We start from the raw sequence: 27,752 nt of genomic DNA, 5'->3' as shown, positions 1-27,752 counted from the left end.
TCTAGCTACTGAAAGCTGAACACTATGACACTGTTATAACTAATTAACACCCTGAAAGGTTAGTGAATCTTGTGTGGATTACATTACCCAGAGTTTGAACTCTTGCTATGATCTTTATAATGTACAAGCTATTTCTCAAAAGTCTTTAAAAAGGGAGAAGCTAGAGAAAACCATCCCTGTAAATCATATTTCTGAACACGGCTAACCATGAAAATGTTCACAACTTAGTGATATAGTAGATAGCTTGCAAATGGATTTAAAAGAACAAAACGAATGAGTCCAGACACATTTATGAGCTGAAGATGTCCTAATGGGGGATTAGAGATTGAGGGCCGGAGCTGGGTCTCACATTTGTTTTTGTCCCCAGCACAGGGCCTCAGATAGCCATGGATACATATTAGGTGTCAACTGACAGTCACTGAATTACTAAATGGAAATTTACTGGGGCTCTCTGCTCTGCGAAACTCGACACACAATTAGTCCTGCCCCATGGGATTCCTAGCTCGAGCAGATATTTTATGAGAGTTGTCACTCCGAGTTGATTGGATAGACAAAGTGAAACCAAGGGATTATGTTTAAAACCAAATACATTTACTCGCCTAAATTTTTATAACTGAGATGTTCTACTTTGGATGAAGCTGGACAAAATGACCCCTAACTTGAGGTTTGTAGGTTTAGGAAAATACAGTTGTTGTGTTTTTGTGTGTGTGTGTGTGTTTTTTTTTGAAGACACTGAAATGAACCCAGCAGGCCAGCTGGCAGGAAGTCAGACTGCGGTCCTTGCCTCAGAGGATGACACAGGCCAAAGGAGAGAAGAAAAACAAGGCAGCCAGAGCAAGTAAGTCATTTTGCAAAGCTTTGCAGAGCTTTCCAGGTTTTTCTGGAAAAAGGAAGAAAAGAAAGGAAAGGGCAGGAAGAGGATTGGTTAACAGCTGGCTACAGAAATGCTGATGAGTGGGTTTGTGTTGGTTTTGGTTTTCTAAGTTAGGAGTAAGGAAAGAGGGCGTGCTTGGCCTGGCACTGCTTGCGGGCCGGGCCGTCTTCCTGATCTCTGTGCTGACGCTGTTGTTCCAGCCACTGGAGGAATCCTGAGGCCTGCTACCCCATGTGTCTCATTGAAAAGCAGATGCAGACTGCCTTCCAAAGACGTCTAAGGCATGTGGAAGAGCAGAAAGGACAAAGTTTTGTTTTATTTTATTTTGCTTTTAAAATGTTTATGTGTATTTACTTTTTTGAATTGGTAATTCATATACATGGCTCAAAACTAAAATAGTATAAAAATGTATATGACAAAAAGTTGGCACGACTGAGCGACTGAACTGACTGAACAAAAAGTCTCTCTCCTGTTTCTGTTCCCCGTCTGCCCATTTCCCCCATCCTAAACAGAAAACTCTGTTACTAGGTTTTGTTTATCCCACTAGTGATGTTTCTGTGCATGTGTGTGCATGCTCAGTCCCTCAATCATGTCTGACTCTTTGCAACCCCACAGACCATGGCCTGCCAGGATCCTTGGTCCATGGAATTTTCCAGGCAAGAATACTGGATACTGAAGTGACTTGCCATTTCCTACTCCAGGAGATATTCCCAACCCAGCAATTGAACCTGTGTCTCCTGCATTGGCAGGCAGATTCTTTACCACTGAGCTACCTGAGAAGCCTTTTATGTATATACAAGCTAAAATATATATTCTTCTTTACTCCATTCTAACAAATGGTGCCATGCTATACAAACCTTTTGCACCTTGTTGTGTTCCCCATCCTCCACCCCCACTTAACACTATATCTTGGAAACATTTCCTTCTACGTGTACAGAGAGCATTCTCAGTTTTATTTTTGTGGCTGCAGAGTTTTATACTGTATGAATGTAGTGTAATTTATCTGGTTCCCCTTAAGGAGGTTTAGGTTATTTCCAGTGTTTTGATATTATGAATAAGGGCATGGTCCTTAAAAACAGATGTGACTCCAAATCCTAGTCTGATGCTTGACTTTAGGCCTTCATTGCCTAATCTGTAAAGTGGGGATTATTTTATATTTTTATTATCTGTCTCAACAGTATTGTGAAAGATTAAGTAATATAAGTAGGTACCCAGTGAAACCAATATATTATACCTTGCAACCAAGCATATTAGAATTTTATCTTGAAAAAGAAGATACTTTGATTACTCCTAATTAGAGTAATCACATAAATTTAAATACTTTTTTTCAGAACCAATGTACATTTATTATTTTTTAAAATCCAGATAAGTAAAAAGAGGAAAATACAGATAGCCTATAGTGGCGCTAGTGGTAAAGAACCTGCCTGCCAATTCAGGAGACCTAAGAGATGTGGGTTTGACTGCTGGATTGGAAGGAAGAAGATCCACTGGAAGAGGGTGTGGCAACCCACTCCAGTATTCTTGCCTGGAGAATCCCCGGGGCAGAGGAGCCTGGTAGGCTACAGTCCATAGGGTCGCAAAGAGCTGGACATGACTGAAGTGACTCAGCACATAATTGTACCACTGAAAAAAATTACTGATATGTTTGGATCTGTCTTTTGAGTTGTTTCTCTAACCAAATATGCATATAGTAAAAAATTCTGAATGGAATGGTGCAGTACATACTTTTTTATAACCTGCCTTCTTCAATTAACAGTGCTTGCAGTCATCTCTCCATGTCATAAAATATTTTTCTCATTGTTTTTAATGACTGCCTAGTATGTCATCCTTTGGATTTACAATAATTTATAATTTATTAAAAATTCTCTCTGGGTAGAGAATTTACTTATACATAAATATTTATTTAATCTCTCTAGAATTAATGGTGATTCATGATATGAGTTAAGTAATATAAATTATTATTATTTCTTTATACAAGTGGTTAATTAGCAACTTGCCTGATATCCTTTATTGAACAAGCCACGCTTACCCCACCAGTTTGAAATGCTATCTTAATCATATTCTAAATCCTTATATAAGCATAGATAGAATTGATTTTAGATTTTATTCTATTCTATAGATTGACTTCTCTATTCTCATGTAGTAATCACAATTTCATTAAAGCACACTTAAATATCTGCTGGTATAAGTCCTTCTTCATTACATTTTTTTCTTTCCAAGAATGTTATGGCCATTTTAATTTTCTTATTTTTCTCAAAATGTTAGAATAATTTTTACAGATTCTAGAAAAGTAGAATTGGATGAAAAATTGAATTGTATTTAATTTAAACATCCTTTTGGGGATGTTTTTGTTTCCTATGGCTGCTATAACAAATGACCAGACTTTACAGCTTAACAACAGAAATGAATTCTTGTAGTTCTGAAGGCCAGAAGTCTGATATCTGTGTCACTGAGTCGAACTCAAGGTGTCAGCAATGCCACAGTCCATCTGGAGGCTGGAGGGGAGAATCCATTCATTGCCTCTTCTAGTTTCGGATGGCTACTGGCCTTCCTTGACTTTGAAGATACTTTGATTGCTCCTAATTAAATAGGAATGAGTGTGTGCTAAGTCTTGTCCAACTGTTTGCATCCAGGGACTTCCCTGGTGATCCAGTGGTTACGAATCTGCCTTGAAAGGCAGGGAATGAGGGTTTGATCCCTGATTGGGGAACTAAGATCCCACATGCTTCAGGGCAACAAAGCCTACCCACCCCAACTAGAAGCCTGAGTGACACAATGAAGACCCAGTGCAGCCAAAAATAATAATAATAATAAATTGAAAGTTTTTTAAAAAGTATAATCCAACTATTGGTTTGAAAACTTTTACAAGATTCTATGATCTTCTAATCATAAAGAGGTCTTCTATCAATGCCTTTGCTTAGACTTGAAATTAGTTAGATCAGTGCTAAACAAGCAAACAGGTGGCACTAGTGGTAAAGAACCCTCCTGCCACTGCAGGAGACATGCGATGCAGGTTTGATCCCTGGGTTGGGAAGATCGCCTGCAGAAGGGCATGGCAATCCACTCCAGTATTCTGGCCTGGAGAATCCTGTGGACAGAGGAGCCTGGTGGGCTATAGTCCATAGGGTCACAAGGAGTTGGACATGACTGAAGCGACTCAGCAGGCATACAAACAAACACAACTGATTCACTCTTTCCTGCTTGTTTTACTCTGCTTTCAAGCAAGAAGTACCTGCTCTGTAACCTATACTTTGTTATTGTTTTAGTCATTAAGTCATGTCTGGCTCTTTTGCAACCCAATGACTGTAGCCCTCCAGGCTCCCAGGCAAGAATACTGGAGTGAGTTGCCATTTCCTTCTCCAGGGAATCTTCCTAACCAAGCAATTGAGCCTGTGTCTCCTGCATTGGCAGGCAGATTCTTTACCACTGAGCCACAGGGCCTCATATATCACAAACACATAAAATAATAAATTATTTAAAGAACTCACAGGAATCTTTGTCACTGAGTATCTTGTATTCAGTGCCAGTCCAGTCCCACTCATAACCCTAAATATCTACTCTTATTACTAACTGTATACAAGCCTTTAGAAACCCTGTTCTCCATCTGTTAACCTGTGTTCTCAAAAGGGGACTGGGACCAAATGCAATGAAAGTTGTGGGTTGTATGCCTCTATGTTGGAAGATTGCTTTGGCATTCAGGGAGGATATGAGGAACAGACCACTTTATTATTAAGAGAAAAAAACAAATTAAGAACTCCCTGGCAGTCCAGTGGTTAGGACTTTGTGCTTCCACTGCAGAGGGCAGGGATTCAATTCCTAGTCAGGGAACTAAGATCCTTCATGCCACAAAGTGTGGCCAGATACATAAATAAACATATTGAAACTATTTTTTAAAAAATAATTGTTGGATCCTTCTTCTCAGATGGCAGAGGTATTAGTTTCCTATTGCAGCTATAACAAATTACCACAAACTTAATGGCTTTAAACCACACAAGTTTATTATCTTACAGTCTGGAGGTCAGAAGTCCTAAAACTGAGGTGTTAGCAGGTCTCTGTTCCTTCTGGAAGCTCTAAAAGAGAACCTGGTTCCTCCCCTTTTTCTAATTTCTAGAGGCCAAGTATATTTCTTGGCTATGGCCCTATCCTCCATCTTTAAAGCCAGTTATGTAGCATCTTCCAATCTCTCTTTCTCTCTCTGACCTTCCTGCCTTCTTCTCATATGAACCTTTGTGATTACACTGGGCCCACAAAGATAATGCCCCCCATTTCATGATCCCTACCATAATCATACCTGTAAACTCTCTCTTGCCATAAAAAGTAACATGTTCAGAAGTTCTGGTGATTAGGATAAGGCCTTCTCTACCATCAATATACCATAGTAGAGAGACAACAGATTCCTGAAAAATACAGTATGGTTTCCCAGTAGTGCAGATCATCAATTTTCTTTCTTCTTCTTGATGTACTCATAGCTTACCAAATATTCACAGCATTGCACGTGACAGTTTAGGAAGTGAACTTTTTCAATATTAAAAGACTCATAGTACTGTTAAGTTTTCATAAATGTATCTGTGATGTGCATAATTCTTTGTCAAGTCAATATATATATAATCCTAGAATTATAAATAGTTCTAGTTTTATAGAAATTAATATGTCATTCTGTTTAAACTATTTGTTAAAAATTAAAGTTTAGATTTACTTTATTTAAATGTTTGATATTCATTAATTATGATTTATATTTTTCTTTTTAATTTTTAAAAAACTTTAAAATTATTTTTTTGGCCACATCACGTGGGATGTGAGATCTTAGTTCCCCGACCAAGGACTGAACCCTCACCCCCTGCAGTGGAAGCTCAGAGTTCTAACCACTAGGCTGCCAAGGAAGGCCCTTACCTTTAATATTTTTTAGTGTCTTAGAAGAAATATTTGTGAAAACTTGAAAAATAATTTAAATTTTTTATATTTTACATTTGTTAAAATTTTTGAGTAATTCAGATTTTATACACTTCAAATTCTTTTTAATCCTTAGGTCAGCACTATGCTATAGCAATATAACGCAAGCTAAAAATATAAATAAACTTTTTGTCATACATCTTAAGTAAAAGGTATAGGTGAGATTAATTTTTTTTAAGTATTTATTTATGTTTGGCTCTGCTGGGTCTTGGTTGCTGCTTGTAGGCTTTTTCTAATTGTCACAAGCACAGGCTTCTCATTGCAATGGCTTCTCTTGTTGGGAAGCACTGGTTGTCGGTGCTAAGGCTTCAGTAGTTTTGGCACACAGGCTTAGTTGCCCTGTGGCTTGTGGAATCTTCCTGGATCAAACCCGTGTCCCCTACCACCAGGGAAGTCTGGTAAAATTAATTTTAATAAGGCGGCGACCAGGAGGAGCTACCCTACGCCCGAGGCTAGGGGCAGCGGCCAGGAGGACCAACCCCACGTCCAAGGAGCAGTGGTTGCGCGGAGGGCCTAGAAGAGCTATCCCACGTTGAAGGTCAGGAAGGGCGGCGGTGAGGAGATACCCCTCGTCCAAGGTAAGGAGCAGCGGCTGTGCTTTGCTGTAGTAGCCGTGAAGAGATACCCCACGCCCAAGGTAAGAGAAACCTAAGTAAGATGGTAGGTATTGCAAGAGGGGATCAGAGGGCAGACACACTGAAACCATACTCACAGGAAACTAGTCAATCTAATCACACTAGGACCACAGCCTTGTCTAACTCAATGAAACTAAGCCATGCCCGTGGGGCAACCCAAGACGGGTGGGTCATGGTGGAGAGGTCTGACAGAATGTGGTCCACTGGAGAAGGGAATGGCAAACCACTTCAGTATTCTTGCCTTGAGAACCCCATGAACAGTATAAAAAGGCAAAATGATAGGATAATGAAAGAGGAACTCCCCAGGTCAATAGGGGCCCAATATGCTACTGGAGATCAGTGGAGAAATAACTCCAGAAAGAATGAAGGGATGGAACCAAAGCAAAAACAGTACCCAGCTGTGGATGTGACTGATAATAGAAGCAAGGTCCGATGCTGTAAAGAGGAATATTGCATAGGAACGTGGAATGTCAGGTCCATGAATCAAGGCAAACTGGAAGTGGTCAAACAAGAGATGGCAAGAGTGAATGTCAACATTCTAGGAATCAGCGAACTAAAATGGACTGGAATGGCTGAATTTAACTCAGATGACCATTATATCCATTATATCTACTACTGCGGGCAGGAATCCCTCAGAAGAAATGGAGTAGCCATCATGGTCAACAAAAGAGTCCAAAATGCAGTACTTGGATGCAATCTCAAAAACGACAGAATGATCTCTGTTCGCTTCCAAGGCAAACCATTCAATATTACAGTAATCCAAGTCTATGCCCCAACCAGTAACGCTGAAGAAGCTGAAGTTGAACGGTTCTATGAAAACTACAAGACCTTTTAGAAGTAACACCCAAAAAAGATGTCCTTTTTATTATAGGGGACTGGAATGCAAAAGTAGGAAGTCAAGAAACACCTGGAGTAACAGGCAAATTTGGCCTTGGAATATGGAATGAAGCAGGGCAAAGGCTAATAGAGTTTTCCCAAGAAAATGCACTGGTCATAGCAAACACCCTCTTCCAACAACCCAAGAGAAGACTCTACACATGGACATCACCAGATGGTCAACACCGAAATCAGATTGATTATATTCTTTGCAGCCAAAGATGGAGAAGCCCCCTATACAGTCAGCAAAAACAAGACCAGGAGCTGACTGTGGCTCAGATCATGAACTCCTTATTACCAAATTCAGACTTAAATGGAAGAAAGTAGGGAAAACCATTAGACCATTCAGGTATGACTTAAATCAAACCCCTTATAACTATACAGTGGAAGTGAGAAATAGATTTAAAGGCCTAGATCTGATAGATAGAGTGCCTGATGAACTATGGAATGAGGTTCGTGACATTGTACAGGAGACAGGGATCAAGACCATCCCCATGGAAAAGAAATGCAAAAAAGCAAAATGGCTGTCTGGGAAGGCCTTACAAATAGCTGTGAAAAGAGAAGCCAAAAGCAAAGGAGAAAAGGAAAGATATAAGCATCTGAGTGCAGAGTTCCAAAGAATAGCAAGAAGAGATAAGAAAGCCTTCCTCAGCGATCAATGCAAAGAAATAAAGGAAAACAACAGAATGGGAAAGACTAGAGATCTCTTCAAGAAAATGAGAGATACCAAGGGGACATTTCATGCAAAGATGGGCTCGATAAAGGACAGAAATGGTATGGACCTAACAGAAGTAGAAGATATTAAGAAGGGATGGCAAGAATACACAGAAGAACTGTACAAAAAAGATCTTCACGATCCAGATAATCACGATGGTGTGATCACTGTCCTAGAGCCAGACATCCTGGAATGTGAAGTCAAGTGGGCCTTAGAAAGCATCACTATGAACAAAGCTACTGGAGGTGATGGAATTCCAGTTGAGCTCTTTCAAATCCTGAAAGATGATGCTGTGAAAGTGCTGCACTCAATATGCCAGCAAGTTTGGAAAACTCAGCAGTGGCCACAGGACTGGAAAAGGTCAGTTTTCATTCCAATCCCAAAGAAAGGCAATGCCAAAGAATGCTCAAACTACCGCACAATTGCACTCATCTCACATGCTAGTAAAGTAATGCTCAAAATTCTCCAAGCCAGGCTTCAGCAATACGTGAACCGTGAACTTCCTGATGTTCAAGCTGGTTTTAGAAAAGGCAGAGGAACCAGAGATCAAAGTGCCAGCATCCGCTGGATCATGGAAAAAGCAAGAGAGTTCCAGAAACACATCTATTTCTGCTTTATTGACTATGCCAAAGCCTTTGACTGTGTGGATCACAATAAACTGTGGAAAATTCTGAAAGAGATGGGAATACCAGGCCACCTGACCTGCCTCTTGAGAAATCTGTATGCAGGTCAGGAAGCAACAGTTAGAACTGGACATGGAACAACAGACTGGTTCCAGATAGGAAAAGGAGTACGTCAAGGCTGTATATTGTCACCCTGTTTATTTAACTTATATGCAGAGTACATCATGAGAAACGCTGGGCTGGAAGAAGCACAAGCTGGAATCAAGATTGCCGGGAAAAATATCAATAACCTCATATGCAGATGACACCACCCTTATGGCAGAAAGTGAAGAGGAACTCAAAAGCCTCTTGATGAAAGTGAAAGTGGAGAGTGAAAAAGTTGGCTTAAAGCTCAACATTCAGAAAACAAAGATCATGGCATCTGGTCCCATCACTTCATGGGAAATAGATGGGGAAACAGTGTCAGACTTTATTTTTGGGGGGCTCCAAAATCACTGCAGATGGTGACTGCAGCCATGAAATTAAAAGACGCTTACTCCTTGGAAGGAAAGTTATGACCAACCTAGATAGCATATTCAAAAGCAGAGACATTAATTTGCCAACAAAGGTCCAGCTAGTCAAGGCTATGGTTTTTCCTATGGTCATGTACGGATGTGAGAGTTGGACTGTGAAGAAGGCTGAGCGCCAAAGAATTGATGCTTTTGAACTGTGGTGTTGGAGAAGACTCTTGAGAGTCCCTTGGACTGCAAGGAGATCCAACCAGTCCATTCTGAAGGAGATCAGCCCTGGGATTTCTTTGGAGGGAATAATGCTGAAGCTGAAACTCCAGTACTTTGGCCACCTCATGCGAAGAGTTGACTCATTGGAAAAGACTGATGCTGGGAGGGATTGGGGGCAGGAGGAGAAGGGGACGACAGAGAATGAGATGGCTGGATGGCATCACTGACTCGATGGACGTGAGTCTGAGTGAACTCTGGGAGTTGGTGATGGACAGGGAGGCCTGGTGTGCTGCGATTCATGGGGTCTCGAAGAGTTGGACACGACTGAGCGACTGAACTGAAGTGATACAAAACATTATCATTTCAGTATATAATAAATATATATTTCAATGAGAAATTGTGCATTTCTTTTTTTTTTTTTTTTTTTCCGCAACAAGTCTTCAAAATCCATGTGTATTTTACACTTACCACACATCATTAGCTGAAGAAGGGAAAGGCTACCCACTCCAGTATTCTGGCCTGGAGAATTCTTGGACTATATAGTCCATGGGGTCGCAAAGAGTCACTCAGCACAGCTGAACGACTTTCACACACACATCATTAGAGGTTTTGCCAAAATGAGCACAAGAGAAATAATTTCATGGGATGTATGATAATTTAAGAATTACGTTTCTGAGGACTTCCCTGGTGGCTTAGTGGTAAAAAATCCACCTGCCAATTCAGGAGACATGGGTTCTATCCCTGGTCCAGGAAGATCCTATATGAGGAGCAACTAAGCCCGTGAGCCACAACTATTAAGCTTATGTACCACAACTACTGAAGTCGGTGTGCCCTAGAGCCCATGCTCCACAACAAGAAAAACCACTGCAGTGCCCACTCACCGTGACTAGGTAACAGCCCACGCAACAACGAAAACTCAGAACAGTCAAAAAGAAAGTTTTTTTAATTATTTAAAAAAAAAGAATTATGTTTGTTTATTACTTTATATTGCTAGTCTTATCAAGGTATACCCCAATGTATGTAAAATTAATTAAATTCAGTCGACTTTGGTGAAACTTTCAGTTGTATAAAACCATAGTTCATATTTTGTGGTTTTGTTTTGATGAAGGTATGTGGCATTTGGTAAAGGGGCCTCCATTTACACTCTTGTCCCTAACCCCACTCATGCTAGGACTGGGCCGGATGACTGTCCACCATGTGACCAGGTGCAACTGGAGGACAGAATCTTTAGGCAACTTAGAAGAAGCCTTCTATAGCAGTGCTTACCACTGTGCTTTCTTATTCCTGAGTAGCTTCTCATGTCCCCTCTGTGATTCTCCTCAACCATTTCCCTTTCAATGAATAAATATTATCGACTAAATTCACATAGGTTATTTTTGCTATCTGTCAAAACTTTCACATATATATCTACCTGATATACAGTAAATGCCACAGGGAAGGAAACAGCAGATAAGGAAACAGGCTGAGAAAGATTAGGTGACCTAAGTATAACAGTTAGTAACCAGGGCTTCTCATTCTAAGTTGCTATTTTTTCTATTTCATTTTGTTGCAATTCCTTACAAGGCTCTGTGCTAGGCCCTGGAAGATGTAGCCATGGGAAATCAACTCTTTTTGCCTCAGTCTTATGCTTCATTCCCTGGAGACGGAAATGGCCTGTGTTGATGGAAAATAGAATATGTGGCAAAGGACAGGCCTGTTTTCATGAGCCGTTAGATGTCAACTTTGGGATTCTGTATTTTATTCTGGTGATAGCATGCATCCCTGAAGACTTTGCAGACAAGAAAAAGGCCTGCTGGGAGCTCTGCATTAAAAACAGGAAAAGTCAGGGACTTCCCTGTTGATCCAGTGGTTAAGAATCCACATGCCAACTCAGGGACACAGGTTCAGGTAAGCCTGTGCGTCACAAATATTGAGCCCACACTCTAGAGAAAGCCCATATGCAGCAATGAAGACCCAGTGCAGCCATAAATAAAGAGTGCTTTAAAAAGTATATAAATACTCAATTTGTGTGTGTGTGTGGTCAGTTGTATCCAACTCTTTGTGACCCCATGAACTGTAGCTTGCCAGGCTCCTATGTCCATGGGATTTTCCAGGCAAGAATACTGGAGTGGGTTGCCATTTCCTACCCCAGGGGATCTTCCCGACCCAAGGATCGAACCCAAGTCTCTTGCATCTCCTGCATGGGCAGATGGATTCTTTACCACTGCGGCACCTGGGAAAATACTCAGTAGAATATTTAAAAAAAAATAAAGCCAGGAGCATGGAAACCAGATAAAAGGCTTTTTAACAGTCCAGGAGAGACTCAACCAGGGTGGAGGCAGGAATGAAAATAAAGAGACATCTGTGGGACACAGCCTGGCTGTAGAATCTGTAGAAACTGACCACTGATTGGCCGTGGAAGGTCAGGGGCATGGGTAAAGTCAAACAAACCCTACTTTTTGTCCTGGGAAAGAGTGTTTTTGTTTACATAAGCATTGCAGTCACAAGGATAAGGTGGTCACCAGGGGTAAGGCAGGAGGGGGTGGGAGTGATGGAAAGTTAGAGAAGTGTTTTCTTGGATTATATTGAGTTACTATGGGGCATCCAGGTACAAATAACTGGCCAATTGTTGGAAAATCAGTTCTGTAGCTCAGGAGAGAGTTTTCTACTGGGGGTAGGATTTAAGAGATTTTTGAGACATTGGAGTTATGGGAATGAAGGAAGGCACGCAGGAGAAAAGAAGAGGACCAAAGGAAGAAGCCTCAGGAGAGGACATCTTTGCGAACCGAGAGGAAAAAGAGGAGGAAGTAAGAGAGGTGGAAGAGTAGCCAGGGAAAGGGGAGGCCCTTTGTGAGTGAACCTGAAGACAGACACCAGGACTCTCACCCTTTTGTCCCCCACATCCATCACTATGCTTGGCATACAGCAGGCATGACTGAGTGAATAAAAAAATGAATGAACCAGAAGAGAGCTATATCCCCCACCCACCCACCCACACACCCCCCCCCCCAAAAAAAGGAAAAAAGTCTTTTCAGAAGAAGATGGTTAATAATATAAATGCTGGTGAGAGGAAAAGAGTAATATTGACCAATAAGAGGCTCTCCGCTTTCTCCCTCTTCTTTTTCTCAAAACTCAAGTGGTCACAGGAACATGTTCCAGGTGGGACAGGGCTGACCATAGTGACCAGACAGGAGAGAACCGTCTCTGGGAAGAGTCGAACCCTAAGGACACTGGGGACTGGGGAGCTGTTGGAAAGGACACCAGATGAGGCCCACTTGGTGCCTTCCCAACCCTCCACCCCACCCTCCTCTTTGGTTCATGTAGTTGCCGGTATTTGTGTGCTGGGCCCTTCCCTCTGAGTCAGGAAAGAATCATTTCTAATCCTTTGGCTGACTAAAGTGAGGGACCTGTGTTGGCTTCTTTTAATGTTGGACTCCCAGTGAATGGGGGAGGCAGGGAACACCCACATATGGAAGCCGGCTTTACATGGAGTGAGGCACGTTGGTCCCTGGGCTGTAACTGAAGACATCTCCAGCCCTGGCTTCTGACACAACTATCTTTTAGAATGTTTACTGAATGTTCAGATGGCTTTTCCCTCCAAGGTGGGGCCTGGAAGTGCCTCAAGAGAGGCATTTTGTAATGCAATAAAGCAGGGTTTCAACTAACCATCCTCTCTCCTATTTGGGCCCCTGAACAGTCTAGGAAACTTCCTAGAAGTGTATGAAGGGAGACAGAATAGGGTCACTGCCGAAGACTGGCCAGCCAATCCAGAGAGATTCCCCATGGTGTCAACTCACCTCAGGGCTTAGTCAGACTGGCCCTTAGCCTTGCCTGGCTTGAGACCTCATGTATTAACACACAGAGTGGATCAGCTCTCTGGGAGCTGATTCATTAATCCAACTTTCAGATACTCATGTACGTGCAGGGATGATATTCTGATCTCCTAACCAATGTATTTTTTTTTCCTGTTTCCTGTAACCCTCCCTCCCTTTGAGATGACTGCACCATGAGGCATCTTTCACCTCAAGGCTCCTGCCACAGAGCAGAATGCAGAGACCCAAAGGCTGACTTAGTCTGAGGGAGTTTCTTCCCACAGCCCTACATCAAGTTTTCCCAGATTGAAAAGTGCAGGGCCCCAGGCACCTGTGGAGGGTCCACACTTGCCCCTTGAGTATTCTCATGCCTGAAAGTACAACCAAAAAAAAAGCAAACAACATAACAGGTTGGCAGAGACTGCAGAAGAAAGGACAAAGCTTTTTTCCTTCTTTTATGAAAAAGAGATCCCACATTTTCACTTCACACTGGGTCCCCCAAATACTTAGCTGAACCTGCTGGCAGATAGAGCATTCCTGAAGGAATTAGCCAAAGTCTAAGAATATTCTGGGGGTTTTGTGGCTTAAGTAAGAATGTCAGTTAGCCCTGCCCAAATTTGGAACAATGTTGGGACTATTTCAAGGTACATGAAATGTCAACAATAGAGGTGAAGGACTGTTACCAAAGCAAATATGTAGTGACTGCACAAGGGATAAGTAAACATAAATCAAACTTGCCAAAAGGTGTTTGTGGCTATTCAGCTTTGTTTGGAAGAGGGATGAGGTGGATAGAAAGGCTGTCTGGCTAGCTTCCCCTTGAAGCCAGAACTTTGCTTATTTACTTTGATAATCTAGGAGTATATCTGAAGATTGAAACTTCAGAAAATCTTGATTTGAATAAAGAGTTGATCTCCCCACCTCATCTTCAAAATTGGGTGCCACCCAATTCTGGTTGTTGCCAATTTGTTACTGAGCAATGGTATAATGTGTTTATTTTCATTCAGTTCTTAGGATAGCTGAAGTTATTTCAAATGGGTCTTCCTTTAAAAAAAATCAGATATTGGTATCCTTTTTTGAATTCTCCACTTAAATTCTTCATATTCTTATTTATTTGCACGTGCTTTCTACATATTAAAAATAATATTTTGCTTATCATATATGTTGCAAATAAGTTTTCCCAGTTTGTCCATTTCTTTTAACTGTCCCTCTGGACTGTCTCCAAAGCACAACATCCGATGGGAATGAATGAAGTCACAATAACAATAATACCAAAATTCATTAATTCAAATTAGTAGTCATCTAATTTACCACTAATAATCATCTACATTTACGAGTGCATACTAAATGCTTCATGCACGATTGAAAGTGTTAGTGAAGGTACTCAGTCCTGTTGCACTCTGTGGGACCCCATGGACTATGGCCCACCAGGCTCCTCTGTTCATGGGATTCCCCAGGCAAGAATACTGCAGTGGGTTGCCATTTCCTTCTCCAGGGGATCTTTCTGACCCTGAGATGGAACCTAGGTCTCCTGCACTGCAGGCAGATTCTTTAATGTCTGAGCGAACAGGGAAGCCCCATCTACCATTAATCCTTACAATGACCCTATAGGGTGGGTACTGCTGTTAGTTCCATTTTATAGATGAAGAAACAGGTGAAAGAAGACAAGTAATTTGTGTTTACACAGCCTAGGAAGGGATGAAATATGGGTCTTGATACCTGTCTGACACCCACCCCAGGTTCCAACCCTGGACTGTTCAATACAGTAGCCGTATGTGGCTATTGAGCACTTATGTGACCTCCCAAATCTTGAAGCCCAAGGATGAAAGAATGAGATATATCTCATTAATATTTAAATTGATTATATGTTGAAATAATATTTTTACTGCATTGGACTAAGTAAAATGCTTTACTGCTCTGAAATTTTTGTTAATATGGTTACTAGAAAACTTTATTTCATTTTATTTTCTTGGCCACCCCACTTGGCTTGCAGGATCTTAGTTCCCCCAGCAGAGATTGAACCTACGCCCTAGGCTGTGAGAGCACAGAGTCCTAGCCACTGGACCGTCAGAGAATTCACTCTTTTACTTTTTTTGTTTGTTTTCCTTTTTTAAAAAAATGAAATATGAATCACTTTACATTTTTATTGACAAGACAGTTCTAACTGCTTTCCTCCACTCCCATCCTTCACTTGGGTGTAGTCTTTGCTGTCCCTTGATTATTTTCCAGCTGCACGTTGTTGGCTTCTCTTTTTTTGATGGTATAAACAACGAACATTTATTTCTCACAGTTTCGGAGACTGAGAATTCCAAGATCAAGGTGCTAGCAGATTCAGTGTCTAGTGACAACCCTCTTCCTGGCTTGCAGATGGTAAACAATCTTCTTGCTGTGTCTTCAGATGGAGGAAAGCAAGCCTTTTTATAAATTTTTTAAATTAAATCTCTAGGATTTTGTGTATTTTCTTAATGTTTGCCTTCCTTTTATTAATTTTTAAAATATGCATTAAAATGGTAAATTTTAGGTTGCAAAAAAAAAAAAAAAATGAAGTCCTCATACACAACATGCTGCTGCTGCTGTTAAGTCACTTCAGTCGTGTCCGACTCTGTGGGACCCTTTAAAACGTTATGCAAAGCAAAATAAACCTGACGCAAAAGGCCAAATATTGTGAGATTCCCGACGAGATATCTAGAACGGGCAAATTTGTAAAGACGGAGAAAGTAGATGAGAGGTTACCAGGAGCTGAGGGAGGTGGGGGCGGGGGAAGGGGGATAAAAAAGAAAAAGGGAGTGGGGAACAAAGGGCTGCTGGGCGGCCGGAGAGCGGGGCGGCGAGGCTCCGCGCCCGAGGCAGGCGTCTTTGTCCGGGCGGGAGGCAGCGGCGGCCCGGCGGTGGGAGGCGCGGGGCCGAGCAGAGGAGCGGCGACCGCGGGGCAACGCCAGGACGGGCGCAGGGCCCGGCCGACCTGCAGCGCGACAGAGCGAGGCAGGGCCCCAGCCCGCGCACCCTCCCCTGCCCTTCCGCAGGGGCGGGCGGCGCACGCGCCCTGCCCTCTCCCGGTCCTCCTTAACAAAGAGCCAGGAGGAAGCCCTTAGCGAAGCCCAAGAATTGGAAATAAAGCTGCCGGGCCCTCCCTCTGCTCTGGTGCAATTCGGCCTGCGCCCCGGGGTCCTTGGCCTCAGGGACTTTACCTTACCGCGGATCTCGGGTACTTGGTGGTTTGTGCTTTTGTTTAGCACTTGCTCCTTTTTACTGTGTAAGTAGGAAGGAGTGCCCCCTCTCCCTCATCTTCCACTATCCCAATTTTAACTTATATACTTCCGTGATTTCCCCCATGACCACGTAAAATCTCTCTCTCTCTCTCTCTCTCACACACACACACACACACACACACACATAATGCACGCACACACGGCATTTCCTTTTGTTTTCCAATACGGCATCATATAATGTACACTGCTCTGCATCTTTTCTGTTCCTCATGGAAACCCCAAATCCCACTTGGGATTCACTTAATATTAATCCACGGCATGAAGGGACCTCCTGCCATGCCGGTTTACTTAACAGTTCTGTCGTTTTACCACCGTAAATAGTGCTGCCTTGAATGTCAAGCCCCGAGAGCAGGAGCAATTCCGCTTTTCAGCAGGGAGATCTGAGAGGTCGTTCTCCCCAGGTCCACGGGCGTGTTGCGGGCCCGCCGGCTGTCAGTGTCCCACGCGCTTTCTGAGCGGAATCCGCGGGCAACACTCCCTCCATTTTCCTCTTTCCCACCCTGCTCTTCCTAAATGTCTCCTCCTCCCTAGCAACCCGACTTCCTCGGGGGCCTCGGAGCTCTCTCCTCCCACTCCCACTCCCGGGCCACGGTTCACTATCCCCTCCCCCTCACATTTTCAAGGTGCTCAAGTCTCCTCTACCGAAGGAAAAAAGAACCATTACTCCTTTGTGTTATTTTCTTCTTTCCTTCCATTTTCTATACAACTTGAAAACCTTTTTCTAATTATTTTGCTATTAGATATTAATGCCCGTGGCTCATCATCCAAAGGTATGTATATCTGAAAGGGAGAGACCACAGCACCCCTGTCTGTTAACCACCCATTTTTCTCCCAAGGCCCTGAGTGATACCACTTTTTTGTGTATTTTTCCAGAACAACTATAGCAACGTATGTATCTTTCACAAACTGTAGCCAGAGGTGCAGACTGCTCTGCAATGCTGCAGGATTTTTTGGAAGTCTACCTGGTCTCTCTGGCTCCTCACTGACTTCTCCCCACCCCCACCCCCCCTTACACCATCAAGCTGCCTTCTCTGAGGGGGTGGAAACTCAGATCTAGTCCCTTCTCCATTCCCTCCCTTATCTGATCAGGTCCTGGCTGTGTGACCTTTGCAATATTTATCTCCCAGTTCCCTCCTCTTTGTTCTTCTGACTCCTCCTTCTTCGGCCTCCTCTGTCACCTTGCCAGGCCACTGCGGTAGCCTCCTGGCTCTCCTCCCAAGGTCTGGTGCTGATCTCTCATTTTGCTGCAGGTCCTTGATCCATCGCAAAGACTGTGCCACGGAAATGGCCCCTTAGATTTGGGAGATCAATCAAGTTTATTGCAGGGAAGAAGCACTGGCTTGGGTGGCCAGAGGCTAGGGTAGAATCAAGAACCTGCCCTTTCCTCGCCTCCTACTGCCTTCAGCAAATTCCTTCCCGTCTCTGGTTTCCTCAGCAGAGGAGCTCCAAAGCCCTCTGGCTCTAACCTCTGCGAGGCTACAATTACCATTCCATTCCTTTCAGCCGCACCCCACCTACCCCTCTCTGTGCTGCTCCTTTCCACAATCAGCCATACTTTCCTTTCGCTCTCACTGCGCCTCTGGAAAGTCCTCCTTCTTACTTGAAATATCCAGATCCTACTCCTCTTCAAAGACCTGACTTTTAGTCATTTTTCTCCAAAAACCTCTACAGTGTCCCCCAATGAGAGGAACTGCTTTGTCCTTGCAAGGCCTGTGTTGGTGCTACTTTATCTGTATGTCTTCAGTGGCATTCACCACACTGCTTTATAGAGTTGTTCCATACCTGTCCTTCTACTGCTGTCTGTCCATCTCTTCCCCCAGGACACCCTAGCCTAATACTTTGCATATCGTAGAGGATGTGGTTTTAGGAGTCCCAAGACCTGGGCCCAAGTCTAAGTTCTGACATTCAATAATTGTATTGAACATGACATGTAGCCTTTCTGAGCCTCATTTCTCCACATGTAAAATGGGAATAACAGCCTGTTTCATAGTGTTGTTGGGTCCATTAGATGACGTGGGGAAAAGAGATTTATGAACTGTAGAGCTATATACAGATATAAATCATAATAGTAAAGACAAATATAACTCAGATGCTGGCAAGAGTGATTGCCCTTCCAAAGAAGAATTTTTTTTAAAAAGTAGGGAAATCTTTGAAAAATGAAAGAACTTTTCCTCTTGGTTGTAGTCTCAAAATTTGAGGATTGCATCCTAATTCTTCCTTTTAGATCAGATATATGGTATTTAATATGAAGTAAAAGCTAGAAATACTCTACACATTAACAATGGGGGAGTGATTAAAGGATAGTTAGGTAACGAGAATAATATATGTGATCAACAAAATTGTATTTTTGAAGAATGTGTATTGACATGGGAAAACTAGTCATAATTTGACTTGAAAGCTTATAAAGCAGGATACTAAACAGTGCGTGTGGAGCCGAGGTCTAAGAGGGAAAGAGGCTTTCTCCATTTCTCTTCATAACTTTTTATTAGACCTCCAAATCAGGAGCCTGCTGCCAGAGAACTTGGGATACATTCCTGGGCCATGGCTTATACAAATAGTTCACTCCCTGCCTCCCCAGATCTGGGGCTTCAGGATGGATGAACCAGGAGCCCAGTGCCTCAGGGGAAGCCGCGGCCTACCCCAGATCTACCCCAGATCCGGGGCCAGCCTTTGGCCTGCCTGTGTCCCATTGGCTGACATTCCGGGTCTTCTCTCTACCAGTTCTTCCAGCTGAACTGTGGCCTCCAGACAAATAGAAGCCTCCAGGGCCTGCTTTGACGGTTTCCAGACTGGGTTTATAGGACCACTCCCTGCAGTCAAAATGCAGGCTCCACACACAAAATCTGGAGAACTACACTCCAAAAATGAATAAGCAAAAATGAGCCATCGCAGGGGCTTGGGGAGCTAAAGGGGCTCCAGAGAGGAGGTAGCATGTCTGCTAGCCATGGAAGGATGGTAGGAATTTGGCAATGGGAGATACTAAAATAAAGCCCTGTGATTGTTATCTTACCCATATTTTATATCTCAGAGTGGGGGAGGAGAGATGTTTTGTTTAAAATGTCTTTCCTGCTGATGACAACTTTTATTATAGAAAATAAAGATTAAAGAAGAGAATCTCCTATAACCTATGACCAATGTAGAACTGTGGTTTTCAACCCTGGTTAGCATCTCCTTGGGAAGCTTTTAGGAAATATCATGAACTATCTGCATGCAGACAATCTGATTCACTTGGGATGAAGTGGGGTTCCCATGTACACACACACACACACACACACACACACACACAAACACATAAACCAACATCTCACCCATCCATTAGCAGATCCTGCCAGTTTACCTTCAAAATTTATCTAGGATATGAACACTTCTTACCATTTCCTCTGACATCATCCTGGTCCAAGTTACTGCCTTCTGCCTGGGTTATTGCGGTAGCCTTCTAACTATCTCCGGGGTTTCCCTGGTGGCTCAGAAGTTAAAGCGCCTGCCTGCAATGCGGAAAACCTGGGTTCAGTCCCTGGGTCGGGAAGATCCCCTGGAGAAAGAAATGGCAACCCACTCCAGTATTCGTGCCTGGAGAATCCCATGCACAGAGGAGCCTGGTGGGCCACAGTCCACGGGGTCACAAAGAGTCAGACACGACTGAGCAACTTCACTTTCACTTTCTAACTATTTCCAGTTTCTATCTTCTGCCCCCATACCCACCCCCAAATTCTGTTGTCTACCTTGCACTCTGCAGAGTGATCCTTTAAAAGCATAACTCAGGTCGTGTCCCTTCTCTACTCAAAAATCCCATTATGGCTCCCTGACTCATTCAAAGTAAAAGGCAAATCCTTCGAGTGGCTATAATGGCCTACATGACCTGGCTGCTTCACTGACTCGTCATCTCTCACTCCCCTCTTTGTTCACTGCATTCCAGCCCCACATCCCCTTTGCTGTTCCTCCAACACAGCAAGTGTCTTGATGCCTCAGGACCTTTGCACTTGCTGTCCCTCTGCCTAGACTCCTTTGGTATTTCTCACCTTCCCTTCACATCTCTGACAAGTGTCAATCCATTAGAGGGGTCTTCCCTAACTACCCTCGTGGAGAAGAAAATGGCAACCCACTCCAGCATTCTTGCCTGGGAAATCCCATGGACAGAGGAGCCTGATAGGCTACAGTCCATGGGGTTGCAAAGAGTTGGACACGACTGAGTGAGCAGCCAGTTCCTGACTACGCTAAATAAACTTGCAAAGTACCCCCCTCACCCACACTCCCTATACTCTTATCTGCTTTACTTTTCTTCAGGCGAGTTTTCACCACCACACTTATCTATATTGCTAATCCCACGTGCCAACTTAGTCTAAAAAGTCCCTCATGAAAACAGTTTTTCTGCTTCTATCTCAAACCTCTCTTTCCATTTATTTTCAAAGTCCCATTGTCTGCCTTTCTCTAATCCTGTGTTCCCCAAACTTCTCCTTCCTCCTGCCTTCACCTGTTAGCTCAGGGAAATGAATTCCAGAGGAGTAATCAGCCTTCCAGCCCCACAAATGGCCCAGACTCTAAGCCCAGGCTGGTCTTAACTAGGACACTCTGCTATGCACGTTATTTATTTCAGTTTTTACACAAAGGAGATCTTAACGTTTCTATTGTTGGACAGTTAGGGTGTTTTCCAAGTTTCTACTATTGTAGCAACCTTGAACACACCCATCATTGTTTCCTTGAGATAAATTATTTGAAGAGGAATTATTGAGTCAAAGGGTACATGATATTCAAGGCTTCTGGTGGGGATTGCCAATTTTTCCTCCAGTTTATCTAATTATAGTCCCACCAGCTGTATGTGATGCCTTTTATATTCTTACATCTTTGACAAAACTGGGTATTTAAAAAACACTGGGAGGTGAAAAAATATTTTGTTTTAAGTAACATTATTGGTGAAGTTGGACATCTTTGTATTTCTCTCCCTTTTTTGAATGATTTGCCTCTGCCCTTTTTCCTTCTATTGGAAAATGCAGACTTTTATGTATAACCATTAAAAAAAAGTATTTTATTGAAGTATAGTTGATTTATAGTGTTATATTAGTATAGTCATTTTTATATTAAGAACATTGACTCTGAAATGTGTGTGCAAGTATTTTCTTCCATTTGTTTTTTACCTTTCAATTCTATTTTATACTTTTAAAAAATAATTTAATTAATTAATTAATTTTTATTTATTTATTTTTGGCTGTGCTGTGTCTCCGTTGGTGCGTGGACTTTTCTCTAGTTGTGCTGTGCAGGCTTCTCATTGCAGTGGCTTCTCTGGCTGTGGAGCACGGGCTCTACGGCACGCAGGCTCCAGCAGTTGCTGCTCCTGGGCTCCAGAACACAGGCTCAATAGTTGTGGCCCACGAGCTTAGTTGCTCCACAGCATGTGAGATCCTCTCTGACCAGGGATCCAGCCCATGTCTCCTGCATTGGCTGGTAGATTCTTTACCACTGAGCCACCAGGGAAACCCTCTTTTTTATACTTTTTAATGCAGGAAATTTAGGAATATTTTTAAAACCAAGTTTCTAAATCTTTTCTTTCCAGCTTTTGGTTTTGGCTTCATACTTCTACATGGCAAGTTTTAAATAACCCCCATGATATTCCCTGACAGCTGAAACCTAGTATAAAATGCAGAGGATTATAAACCTAGGCATTCCAGCTCTCAATCCACCTAGCCAGTGGCTTTTAAACTTTTTTTTTAAACTGACTTGTTGTAAAAAAAAAAGGGGGGGGGGAAGGGTTTTACATTTCAAGCCACTACCCTCAAAAATATTTATTTTAAAAAATTATTTTAGGGAAGTACCTGGTGGTCCAGTGGTTAGGACTCAGCACCTTCATTGCTGGGGCCTGGGTTCAATCCCTGTCCAGGGAACTAAGATCCTGCATGGCGTGGTCAAAAGTTTTTTAAAAATAAAAAAGTATCAATCTTAGTAAATTGATTTAGCCCATCAGTGAAGCCTGACCCAGGGTTTGTAAAACACAGATCAGAACCACGAAGAGGCTGCTTTTCTGTCTCCCCAAATCTTACCCACTTCCATGCCACTTTCACTCATCTCCCACGCCCAGGGGTGACGGAGAGGCCAGACAATCATCAATCCGTAGAGAACACTGAAGACCTTGTGTATAAGCACTGAAGCTGAACTAAGTTTTGATTGACATCTAACAGGCAAAAGCAAAAACTGGTTTTGGATTTCAATCCTGAGGTTTAGAATAAGGTTCTCTCTAGTTCATGGTCCTGAAACCCTTACCTTAACTATACTCACTTTAACGTAGTCCTAGAAAACCCCTCTTGTCTACGGTGTAATCCGGGATTTGGCAACAAATGGTCAACAGGATCTGCTCCAGCTCAGCTGTTCTCGCAATCAGAACACAGGGAAAGGGTGACACTATTTTCTTGGGCAGAGAAACTAATCCGATGCAGTCTTTAAAGGTACCTTTGTATGGAGACGTCAGCCCCTCTGTGTAAAGGTAGACAGTCATTAGGTAACATACTCTGGGGTCAGAAGACTGAATTCAAGTCCCTATTCTGTCTGGGATTCCCCAAGATTCTGTTCTAGGGCCAAGTCAGAACTCCTCTGTGTCTCATTTTTCTCATCCTTCAGTAGTTGTAATAACAGCTTTCTCAGGATTGTAGAGACATGCAGTTGAACCAGCAGTAAGGTGTTGTACCAGGGTAGTTGCTGCTGCTGCAGGTTCACTCACAGGCCTTCCTGACTTTGAAAGGCTGGCCATTTAATGTAGTTAGTGATCTGTGTCTATAAGCTGAACTTGAGATAGAGTTAATGGTTCTAATAACCTTAAATGAGTTTTAGAATTTAGGCCAGGCTTGGTTATTGCTAGACGAGACTGGCTGTGGGGGCAGGTTTCTATGCAATGAGCCCAAACACACACAGCTAAATGGAGTCAAATGCATGAAATACATATTAATTGTGTTTTTCAGAGAGCCCTCCGGGGTTCCTGGAGAGTGAACACAGCCTGCCACCCAGCCAGCTCTGAGCTTTCTACATTGTAGTAGGCCTTCATTTCTTCCTCCCCTGAGCAACCCTCTGACCCTCTAAACCCCCTAGGGTGGCTTTGGAAGGCAAACCCCAGAGGAGACACCTTGGCACAGGTGAGATGAATTTTAACAGTTTTTGAAAAGTCCGCTGAGGTTAAAATTGCAGATAAGCTGCCAAAGTTTGTAACTCCAAATAATGATGAAACCATGAATGGAACAATATGCAATGCTTAGGCTGAATTTATGTAGTTTAGAGCCTATATAGTTCAGAGCCTATTTCCACGGGGGCCTCTTGGGGTGACAGGGCACTCCTGATGCCTTCTTCCCTCCCCCAGAAAATTTCCTTCTAGGGACACACCTAGAGGTCTGCCTGGCCCACAGGGACTCCCCGAACTTCTCTGAGAAGAGAGCCAGCACCCAGGATGAGCTCCAGTGGCCAAGTCTGGGGTCCAGAACTCCATTTCCCTGGCAGAGCTAATTGATAGATCTGGAGACACCTAACCCAGGCAGGAAACCAGATTCTCCTTCCCGAGAATTTGAAACCTGAATAGAGAGTCTCTTCGCCTGGCAAGCTCAAGTGTGTGTCACATGAACCACTGCATTCTAGAGAGAAGGTCCCCTAGCTGCCTGGTTCCTGCCAGTCTGGCCCTGTCTGTTAGCCGTTCCTTCAGTTCTTTGAGCCCCTAGTCTCCTTCCAGTAAAGTCCTATTTGGATCAGGCAGTCAAAGTTGTTTTGGGAAAACAAAACAAAAACCATACAAACTACTATGTATAAAATAAATAAGCAACAAGGATATATTGTATAGGGAATGTAGCCAGTATTTTATAATAACTTTAAATGGAGTGTAATCTATAAACATTTTGAATCACTAAGTTGTACACCTGAAAAGAATATAATATGGTAAATCAACTATACCTCAGTAAAAATGGCACAAAACGAAATAAAAACCAAACCAAGTGATATAAGGAAGACATTATAAATATTACAGCATCCAGGAAGTCAAACCATGGTGAAATGGAAAGAGCATGAACTTGAATTTTTTTTTCCTTTAAAAATCTTTCCACACCTGAAGTAGTATTGAATCTTAGTTCTTTAACTGGCCAGCTGTATAAATTTAGACAAGTTACCCTTTCTAAGCCTCAATTTCCTTGACCATGAAGTAGAGATTGCCGACCTCATAAAATCAGCTCTTTAATTAGTCTAGTGACATTTATTGTGGTCACGCAAGAGGCTATTTTTGCTTATTTCTTAGATCTGGGCTGCATGACAGCTGAAACTTCTGGAAATTAGTGGTATTAAGGTACTTTGAGTATCATCGCACTTGAACATTTTGTTAGACCAGGAATCTTCTCTTTCTCCATTTTCTTTAGGAGGCATTGTGGTAGCAACTGAACATTCAGAATGGTCCTTTTGAAAAAATGGTGGTGAAAGACACGTAACATAAAATTACTGTCTTAACCATTTTTAAGCGTACAGTTCAGTGGCATTAAGTACATTCACGTTGTTATGCAACCAGAGGATTTACTAAACATTTTTATGCTTTACTAAAAATAAACAAAAACCTTTCAAACCCTTTGTCAGACCACTTGTCTCTATTTTTTCTGGATTGGAAACTGCAGTGACTGTTAGTATGAACTGGGTCAAATTCTAAGCAGGTTTGAGCTCGGCCCAGGGGAACAGTTCTCAGAAGCTAGTGCCAGAAGAGAATTTAGGAATTGTCTTGTCCAGGGGCCTTAATTTACATGAAAGCTCAGTTAGCTGGTCATTTAGGCAGCAGACCTTAACTGAGCCTGTGTCCCAAGAACCGGGATGGGTGCTGGAGGGTGGACACAGCTGGAGTGGCCCAGCCACTGTCTGTCCTGCTGGAGCTCGTGCTGCCCAGAGGGGAATATGACACACGGGACAGTAGGAGGTCAACAGGTTTGGTGGGCTGGAGAGTAGGAGAAAGGCACAGATCTACTCGAGATGGAATAACAATTGTAGTCTGGGACCAGATTGTGAAGGGCTTCAAAGGACGTGGAGAAGAACTTAGATTTTACTGATTTTTTTTCTATTGGTCATGGAGGTGGTCTGGTAGGAGTCAAGCTGGGGACTGATTCTAAGCTAGGGAGGAACATGGTCAGATGCGCATTTCAGAGCACGCACTGGCAGCGTGCAGACAGATGGTGGGCTGGAGGGCCCCAGAATGGGACTCGGGGGTTTGGAGAGAGGCCTTTTGGCACCTAATGCTTGGAAACATGAAACATCGTTTTTCAAATGATACAGTGAGATAACCAAGTCCATAGCTCAGTCCCATGTTCTCTCTGAGTGACCTTGAAGTGAACGGTTTTTCAAATCTTTGCATATCAGAATTTGCTGATGTTTCCTTTCCAAAAAGACTCCCCCACCCTGTCCTTGTTCTTCCCTACATTCCATCACCAGTTTCCCCAGGGTCTTGTTGGAGGAAAGTCCCTGCTCTGAGAATATGGTAGGAATAAAACTTGCCAGAAAAATGTGAAGCACGCAGAACCATGCCACCTCCACACTAGCCACAGGCTTTGCAATGCTATCTTTATGCCTCCAGATAAAGAGATCAAAGTTTCTCGATCTGAGTCCCCAGGCTAATTTACATGAGGAGGGTGGGGGTGGGAAGGGTGGGATAAGCATGATAGGATACAGAGGGAAATTTTTGTTTCATAGGTGATATCTCCATCATGGCCAACAGCACAGGATCTGTTGTAGAGAGGGGACTTGTCCTGGGGAATCACACACAAAATTTAAGGCAGAGTCTGCCCTCAATCTAGAATTCTGGAATGGGGACTTCCCTAGTAGTCCAGTGGCTAAGACTCTGAGCTCCCAATTCGGGGACCTGGGGTTCCATCCCTGGTCAGGGAACTAGATCCCACATGCCACAGTTAAGAGTTCCCATGCCACATGGCACAGCCAAATAAATAAATAAATAAATAGAATTCTGAAATTTCAACACTGGAAGAGGTCTTCAGTTCAGTTCAGTTCAGTTGCTCAGTCATGTCTGACTCCTTGCAACCCCATGGACTGCAGCAAACTCCAGTATTTCGGCCACCTGATGCGAAGAGCTGACTCATTTGAAAAGACCCTGATGTTGGGAACGATTGAAGGCAGGAGGAGAAGGGGACAACAGAGGATGAAATGGTTAGATGCATCACCGACTCAGTTGACATGAGTTTGAGTAAACTCCGGGAGTTGATGATGGACAGGGAGGCCTGGTGTGCTGCAGTTCATGGGATCGCAAAGAGTCGGACCCAACTGAGCAACTGAACTGAACTGAACTAGACTGCAGCACGCCAGGCCTCCCTGTCCATCACCAACTCCTGGAGTCCACCCAAACTCATGTCCATTGAGTTGGTGATGCCATCCAACCATCTCATCCTCTGTCATCCCCTTCTCCTCTTGCCTTCGATCTTTTCCAGCATCAAGGTCTTTTCCAATGAGTCAGCTCTTCGCATCAGGTGGTCAAAGTATCAAAATTTCAGCTTCAACATCAGTCCTTCCAATGAACATTCAGGACTGATTTCCTTTAGGATGGACTGGTTGGATCTCCTTGCAGTACAAGGGACTCTCAAGAGTCTTCTCCAACACCACAGTTCGAAAGCATCAATTCTTCGGTGCTCAGCTTTCTTCACAGTCTAACTCTCACATCCATACATGACTACTGGAAAAAGAAGAGATCTTAGGCCTGCCTAAGCCAACTCGTACCCATTTTACAGATGGGGAAATTAAGATCACTGAAGTGGCAGACTGAACTGGAAGGGAGTGCTCTTGGCTTTTTAAAAATTTTTTTCCAATTGAAATATATGTGACATATAACACTGTGTGACTGTGTAAATTTAAGGTGTTCAACATGTTAATTTGGTACCTTTATATATTGTAATGATTGCCATTGCAGTAATAATTAGCATCTCTGTAATGATATATAATTATCCTTTCTTTTTAGTGGTTGGACATTAAGTTATGATATCTCATTAGAAATGATGATTATAAAACAATACTGTTGTCTACTGTTTACTACACTGTGCAGTAAATCTCTGAAGCTTATTTACAACTCTTTGCAAGTACTCTTGGCTTTCTGTCCAGTGTACTTTCCACAACTTCCTGCTGATTTCATCCGCTAGCATATGTGTATGTGGGTATAGATTTATAAATACATAAAACTTGAGCAGTAAATACAGTGGAACAGAGTTTGCCCCAGGGTAGCTGTATTTAAAAAATGCACAAGTTCAGAAAAAGTCCAAGTCAAAATGCTCAGCCTTTACAAAGCTCTAGGGCTTTGTCCCCTTTCTTGT

The 27,752-nt window shown here is 42.9% G+C and overlaps 1 long non-coding RNA gene across 3 annotated transcripts in view; it reads left to right on the top strand.

Annotated features, from left to right (window-relative positions):
• LOC129623289 (uncharacterized) overlaps positions 1–27,493 on the top strand; it is a 38,299-nt gene extending 10,806 nt beyond the window's left edge. Inside the window, exons 2-4 of one of the 3 annotated variants that reach the window (XR_008700461.1) lie at positions 730–838; positions 23,394–23,564; positions 26,880–27,493. This is a non-coding gene — a long non-coding RNA (uncharacterized LOC129623289). Of the gene's footprint in view, positions 1–729; positions 5,516–23,393; positions 23,565–26,879 lie in introns of those variants that run through there. The other 2 variants (XR_008700460.1, XR_008700462.1) reach the window with 2 other exon arrangements.
• The last annotated feature ends 259 nt before the right edge of the window (positions 27,494–27,752 follow it).

Source organism: Bubalus kerabau, chromosome 11 (assembly GCF_029407905.1).
Source record: "Bubalus kerabau isolate K-KA32 ecotype Philippines breed swamp buffalo chromosome 11, PCC_UOA_SB_1v2, whole genome shotgun sequence".
Classification (NCBI taxonomy): domain Eukaryota; kingdom Metazoa; phylum Chordata; class Mammalia; order Artiodactyla; family Bovidae; genus Bubalus; species Bubalus kerabau.
This window is presented reverse-complemented; position numbering and strand designations above follow the sequence as displayed.